We start from the raw sequence: 7,426 nt of genomic DNA, 5'->3' as shown, positions 1-7,426 counted from the left end.
TGGCGTGGCTTCGTCAGGAGGCTTTTTTTACGACTAAGCTACGTCTGGTGATACGCGCGTCGAGGCCCTGCATGTGACCGGCTCTTGTTGCGCTGCCAGTGTACTGTATATACACTCTGCTGGCGTGCGCCGCATCCGTCAAAACTGTGAAAAGCCGGATATGTGTACCCGGCCTTACGGAGACCTGACAAACCAGTCCGGCTGTCAGTGGTAAGGGGACTTATAGCTGCAATGCCCCTCTGGGAATTATTCAAATTGTCTCTCCAGGATAGGAGACAAACTCTAGCGCCATCTCACCTCGTGTGTGTGTGTGTGTGTGTGTGTGTGTGTGTGTGTGTGTGTGTGTGTGTGTGTGTGTGTGTGTGTGTGTGTTTTATGGTTCAATAAACTCAACACTACGTCATGCTTTTCTCACCTTAATCACAGTAAAGTGTTTGATTAATTTGACCACTCAGTAACAAGAGGAGTACACAAGCACTGGAGTCGTCCTGTGAGACGTCCCTGTCAAGTAGTATTGGGAAAAGCAAACGTGGAAATTTCCTGAGAAAAACACGTATTTTTGTCACTCGGTTTCCCCGCGCTTTTACGTCAGTCTAGACTTCTGCCGGCGGTCAGTCTGACTCTGGTGACGTCACGCCGCCCACGAGGAGATCACAGAGGGCTGCTGTCAAGTGCAGAAACCTGGCCCGCTCTGGCCTGTCTGCGCCTGCGCGTGCTTTGTCTCACAGAGCAGGCGCGGCCTCCGCTGTGAAGGAAAAGTAGCGGTGTAGCAGATTGTTCACAGTCCAGACTGATGTCCAGCAGCTGCCATCACTCAGGAGGAGGCTGCTCTGTATCTGTCATCACTCAGGAGGAGGCTGTACAGTGGCTGCCATCACTCAGGAGGAGGCTGCTCTGTATCTGTCATCACTCAGGAGGGTGTGCAGTGGCGGCCATCACGTAGGAGGAGGCTGTACATGGTTGCTAGCCCTCAGGAGGCGGCTGTGCAGCGGCTGTCGTCACTCAGGGGAAGATTGTATAGTCACCATCACTCAGGAGGAGGCTGTACAGTGACTGCCATCACTCAGGAGGAGGCTGTACAGTGGCTACCATCACCAAGGAGGAGGCTGTACAGTGGCTGCCATCACTCAGAAGGAGGCTGTACAGTGGCTGCCATCACTCAGGAGGAGGCTGTACAGTGGCTGCCATCACTCAGGAGGAGGCTGTACAGTGGCTGCCATCACTCAGGAGGAGGCTGTACAGTGGCTGCCATCACTCAGGAGGAGGCTGTACAGTGGCTGCCATCACTCAGGAGGAGGCTGTACAGTGGCTGCCATCACCCAGGAGGAGGCTGTACAGTGGCTGCCATCACCCAGGAGGAGGCTGTACAGTGGCTGCCATCACCCAGGAGGAGGCTGTACAGTGGCTGCCATCACCCAGGAGGAGGCTGTACAGTGGCTGCCATCACCCAGGAGGAGGCTGTACAGTGACTGCCATCACTCAGGAGGAGGCTGTATAGTGGCTGCCATCACGCAGGAGGAGGCTGTACAGTGACTGCCATCACTCAGGAGGAGGCTGTACAGTGACTGCCATCACTCAGGAGGAGGCTGTACAGTGACTGCCATCACTCAGGGGAAGATTGTATAGTCACCATCACCCAGGAGGAGGCTGTACAGTGACTGCCATCACTCAGGAGGAGGCTGTACAGTGACTGCCATCACTCAGGAGGAGGCTGTACAGTGGCTGCCATCACTCAGGAGGAGGCTGTACAGTGGCTGCCATCACTCAGGAGGAGGCTGTACAGTGGCTGCCATCACTCAGGAGGAGGCTGTACAGTGGCTGCCATCACTCAGGAGGAGGCTGTACAGTGGCTGCCATCACTCTGGAGGAGGCTGTACAGTGGCTGCCATCACTCTGGAGGAGGCTGTACAGTGGCTGCCATCACGCAGGAGGAGGCTGTACAGTGACTGCCATCACTCAGGGTAAGATTGTATAGTCACCATCACCCAGGAGGAGGCTGTACAGTGGCTGCCATCACTCAGGAGGAGGCTGTACAGTGGCTACCATCACCAAGGAGGAGGCTGTACAGTGGCTGCCATCACTCAGGAGGAGGCTGTACAGTGGCTGCCATCACTCAGGAGGAGGCTGTACAGTGGCTGCCATCACTCAGGAGGAGGCTGTACAGTGGCTGCCATCACTCAGGAGGAGGCTGTACAGTGGCTGCCATCACTCAGGAGGAGGCTGTACAGTGGCTGCCATCACTCAGGAGGAGGCTGTACAGTGGCTGCCATCACTCAGGAGGAGGCTGTACAGTGGCTGCCATCACTCAGGAGGAGGCTGTACAGTGACTGCCATCACTCAAGAGGAGGCTGTACAGTGACTGCCATCACTCAGGAGGAGGCTGTACAGTGGCTGCCATCACTCAGGAGGAGGCTGTACAGTGGCTGCCATCACTCAGGAGGAGGCTGTACAGTGGCTGCCATCACTCGGCAGTCACTGTACAGCCTCCTCCTGAGTGATGGCAGTCACTGTACAGCCTCCTCCTGAGTGATGGCAGTCACTGTACAGCCTCCTCCTGAGTGATGGCAGTCACTGTACAGCCTCCTCCTGAGTGATGGCACTGTACAGCCTCCTCCTATCACTCAGGAGGAGGCTGTACAGTGACTGCCATCACTCAGGGGAAGATTGTATAGTTGCCATCACTCAGGAGGAGGCTGTATAGTGACTGCCATCACTCAGGAGGAGGCTGTACAGTGGCTGCCATCACCCAGGAGGAGGTTGTACAGTGGCTGCCATCACTTAGGAGGAGGTTGTACAGTGGCTGCCATCACTTAGGAGGAGGTTGTACAGTGGCTGCCATCACCCAGGAGGAGGTTGTACAGTGGCTGCCATCACCCAGGAGGAGGTTGTACAGTGACTGCCATCACTCAAGAGGAGGCTGTACAGTGACTGCCATCACTCAAGAGGAGGCTGTACAGTGACTGCCATCACTCAGGAGGAGGCTGTACAGTTGCTGCCATCACTCAAGAGGAGGCTGTACAGTGACTGCCATCACTCAGGAGGAGGCTGTACAGTGGCTGCCATCACTCAGGAGGAGGCTGTACAGTGGCTGCCATCACTCAGGAGGAGGCTGCTCTGTATCTGTCATCACTCAGGAGGGTGTGCAGTGGCGGCCATCACGTAGGAGGAGGCTGTACATGGTTGCTAGCCCTCAGGAGGCGGCTGTGCAGCGGCTGTCGTCACTCAGGGGAAGATTGTATAGTCACCATCACTCAGGAGGAGGCTGTACAGTGACTGCCATCACTCAGGAGGAGGCTGTACAGTGGCTACCATCACCAAGGAGGAGGCTGTACAGTGGCTGCCATCACTCAGAAGGAGGCTGTACAGTGGCTGCCATCACTCAGGAGGAGGCTGTACAGTGGCTGCCATCACTCAGGAGGAGGCTGTACAGTGGCTGCCATCACTCAGGAGGAGGCTGTACAGTGGCTGCCATCACTCAGGAGGAGGCTGTACAGTGGCTGCCATCACTCAGGAGGAGGCTGTACAGTGGCTGCCATCACCCAGGAGGAGGCTGTACAGTGGCTGCCATCACCCAGGAGGAGGCTGTACAGTGGCTGCCATCACCCAGGAGGAGGCTGTACAGTGGCTGCCATCACCCAGGAGGAGGCTGTACAGTGGCTGCCATCACCCAGGAGGAGGCTGTACAGTGACTGCCATCACTCAGGAGGAGGCTGTATAGTGGCTGCCATCACGCAGGAGGAGGCTGTACAGTGACTGCCATCACTCAGGAGGAGGCTGTACAGTGACTGCCATCACTCAGGAGGAGGCTGTACAGTGACTGCCATCACTCAGGGGAAGATTGTATAGTCACCATCACCCAGGAGGAGGCTGTACAGTGACTGCCATCACTCAGGAGGAGGCTGTACAGTGACTGCCATCACTCAGGAGGAGGCTGTACAGTGGCTGCCATCACTCAGGAGGAGGCTGTACAGTGGCTGCCATCACTCAGGAGGAGGCTGTACAGTGGCTGCCATCACTCAGGAGGAGGCTGTACAGTGGCTGCCATCACTCAGGAGGAGGCTGTACAGTGGCTGCCATCACTCTGGAGGAGGCTGTACAGTGGCTGCCATCACTCTGGAGGAGGCTGTACAGTGGCTGCCATCACGCAGGAGGAGGCTGTACAGTGACTGCCATCACTCAGGGTAAGATTGTATAGTCACCATCACCCAGGAGGAGGCTGTACAGTGGCTGCCATCACTCAGGAGGAGGCTGTACAGTGGCTACCATCACCAAGGAGGAGGCTGTACAGTGGCTGCCATCACTCAGGAGGAGGCTGTACAGTGGCTGCCATCACTCAGGAGGAGGCTGTACAGTGGCTGCCATCACTCAGGAGGAGGCTGTACAGTGGCTGCCATCACTCAGGAGGAGGCTGTACAGTGGCTGCCATCACTCAGGAGGAGGCTGTACAGTGGCTGCCATCACTCAGGAGGAGGCTGTACAGTGGCTGCCATCACTCAGGAGGAGGCTGTACAGTGGCTGCCATCACTCAGGAGGAGGCTGTACAGTGACTGCCATCACTCAAGAGGAGGCTGTACAGTGACTGCCATCACTCAGGAGGAGGCTGTACAGTGGCTGCCATCACTCAGGAGGAGGCTGTACAGTGGCTGCCATCACTCAGGAGGAGGCTGTACAGTGGCTGCCATCACTCGGCAGTCACTGTACAGCCTCCTCCTGAGTGATGGCAGTCACTGTACAGCCTCCTCCTGAGTGATGGCAGTCACTGTACAGCCTCCTCCTGAGTGATGGCAGTCACTGTACAGCCTCCTCCTGAGTGATGGCACTGTACAGCCTCCTCCTATCACTCAGGAGGAGGCTGTACAGTGACTGCCATCACTCAGGGGAAGATTGTATAGTTGCCATCACTCAGGAGGAGGCTGTATAGTGACTGCCATCACTCAGGAGGAGGCTGTACAGTGGCTGCCATCACCCAGGAGGAGGTTGTACAGTGGCTGCCATCACTTAGGAGGAGGTTGTACAGTGGCTGCCATCACTTAGGAGGAGGTTGTACAGTGGCTGCCATCACCCAGGAGGAGGTTGTACAGTGGCTGCCATCACCCAGGAGGAGGTTGTACAGTGACTGCCATCACTCAAGAGGAGGCTGTACAGTGACTGCCATCACTCAAGAGGAGGCTGTACAGTGACTGCCATCACTCAGGAGGAGGCTGTACAGTTGCTGCCATCACTCAAGAGGAGGCTGTACAGTGACTGCCATCACTCAGGAGGAGGCTGTACAGTGGCTGCCATCACTCAGGAGGAGGCTGTACAGTGGCTGCCATCACTCAGGAGGAGGCTGCTCTGTATCTGTCATCACTCAGGAGGGTGTGCAGTGGCGGCCATCACGTAGGAGGAGGCTGTACATGGTTGCTAGCCCTCAGGAGGCGGCTGTGCAGCGGCTGTCGTCACTCAGGGGAAGATTGTATAGTCACCATCACTCAGGAGGAGGCTGTACAGTGACTGCCATCACTCAGGAGGAGGCTGTACAGTGGCTACCATCACCAAGGAGGAGGCTGTACAGTGGCTGCCATCACTCAGAAGGAGGCTGTACAGTGGCTGCCATCACTCAGGAGGAGGCTGTACAGTGGCTGCCATCACTCAGGAGGAGGCTGTACAGTGGCTGCCATCACTCAGGAGGAGGCTGTACAGTGGCTGCCATCACTCAGGAGGAGGCCGTACAGTGGCTGCCATCACTCAAGAAGAGGCTGTGCAGTGGCTGCCATCACTCAGGGGAAGATTGTATAGTCACCATCACCCAGGAGGAGGCTGTACAGTGACTGCCATCACTCAGGAGGAGGCTGTACAGTGGCTACCATCACCAAGGAGGAGGCTGTACAGTGGCTGCCATCACTCAGAAGGAGGCTGTACAGTGGCTGCCATCACTCAGGAGGAGGCTGTACAGTGGCTGCCATCACTCAGGAGGAGGCTGTACAGTGGCTGCCATCACTCAGGAGGAGGCTGTACAGTGGCTGCCATCACTCAGGAGGAGGCTGTACAGTGGCTGCCATCACCCAGGAGGAGGCTGTACAGTGGCTGCCATCACCCAGGAGGAGGCTGTACAGTGGCTGCCATCACCCAGGAGGAGGCTGTACAGTGGCTGCCATCACCCAGGAGGAGGCTGTACAGTGGCTGCCATCACCCAGGAGGAGGCTGTACAGTGACTGCCATCACTCAGGAGGAGGCTGTATAGTGGCTGCCATCACGCAGGAGGAGGCTGTACAGTGACTGCCATCACTCAGGAGGAGGCTGTACAGTGACTGCCATCACTCAGGAGGAGGCTGTACAGTGACTGCCATCACTCAGGAGGAGGCTGTACAGTGACTGCCATCACTCAGGGGAAGATTGTATAGTCACCATCACCCAGGAGGAGGCTGTACAGTGACTGCCATCACTCAGGAGGAGGCTGTACAGTGACTGCCATCACTCAGGAGGAGGCTGTACAGTGGCTGCCATCACTCAGGAGGAGGCTGTACAGTGGCTGCCATCACTCAGGAGGAGGCTGTACAGTGGCTGCCATCACTCAGGAGGAGGCTGTACAGTGGCTGCCATCACTCAGGAGGAGGCTGTACAGTGGCTGCCATCACTCTGGAGGAGGCTGTACAGTGGCTGCCATCACTCTGGAGGAGGCTGTACAGTGGCTGCCATCACGCAGGAGGAGGCTGTACAGTGACTGCCATCACTCAGGGTAAGATTGTATAGTCACCATCACCCAGGAGGAGGCTGTACAGTGGCTGCCATCACTCAGGAGGAGGCTGTACAGTGGCTGCCATCACTCAGGAGGAGGCTGTACAGTGGCTGCCATCACTCAGGAGGAGGCTGTACAGTGGCTGCCATCACTCAGGAGGAGGCTGTACAGTGGCTGCCATCACTCAGGAGGAGGCTGTACAGTGGCTGCCATCACTCAGGAGGAGGCTGTACAGTGGCTGCCATCACTCAGGAGGAGGCTGTACAGTGGCTGCCATCACTCAGGAGGAGGCTGTACAGTGGCTGCCATCACTCAGGAGGAGGCTGTACAGTGGCTGCCATCACTCAGGAGGAGGCTGTACAGTGACTGCCATCACTCAGGAGGAGGCTGTACAGTGACTGCCATCACTCAGGAGGAGGCTGTACAGTGGCTGCCATCACTCAGGAGGAGGCTGTACAGTGGCTGCCATCACTCAGGAGGAGGCTGTACAGTGACTGCCATCACTCGGCAGTCACTGTACAGCCTCCTCCTGAGTGATGGCAGTCACTGTACAGCCTCCTCCTGAGTGATGGCAGTCACTGTACAGCCTCCTCCTGGGTGATGGTGACTATACAATCTTCCCCTGAGTGATGGCAGCCACTGTACAGCCTCCTCCTGGGTGATGGTGACTATACAATCTTACCCTGAGTGATGGCAATCACTGTACAG

General features: G+C 56.9%; 1 protein-coding gene across 1 annotated transcript in view; it reads right to left on the bottom strand.

Moving 5' to 3' along the window:
* DMC1 (DNA meiotic recombinase 1) overlaps positions 1-607 on the bottom strand; it is a 179,680-nt gene extending 179,073 nt beyond the window's left edge. Inside the window, exon 1 of the mRNA XM_075320887.1 lies at positions 416-607. The gene's annotated coding sequence lies outside the window, so the exon portion shown is untranslated. The remainder of the gene's footprint in view (positions 1-415) is intronic.
* Positions 608-7,426: the final 6,819 nt, after the last annotated feature.

The sequence above is a fragment of the Anomaloglossus baeobatrachus genome, chromosome 8 (genome assembly GCF_048569485.1).
Source record: "Anomaloglossus baeobatrachus isolate aAnoBae1 chromosome 8, aAnoBae1.hap1, whole genome shotgun sequence".
NCBI lineage: Eukaryota > Metazoa > Chordata > Amphibia > Anura > Aromobatidae > Anomaloglossus > Anomaloglossus baeobatrachus.
This window is presented reverse-complemented; position numbering and strand designations above follow the sequence as displayed.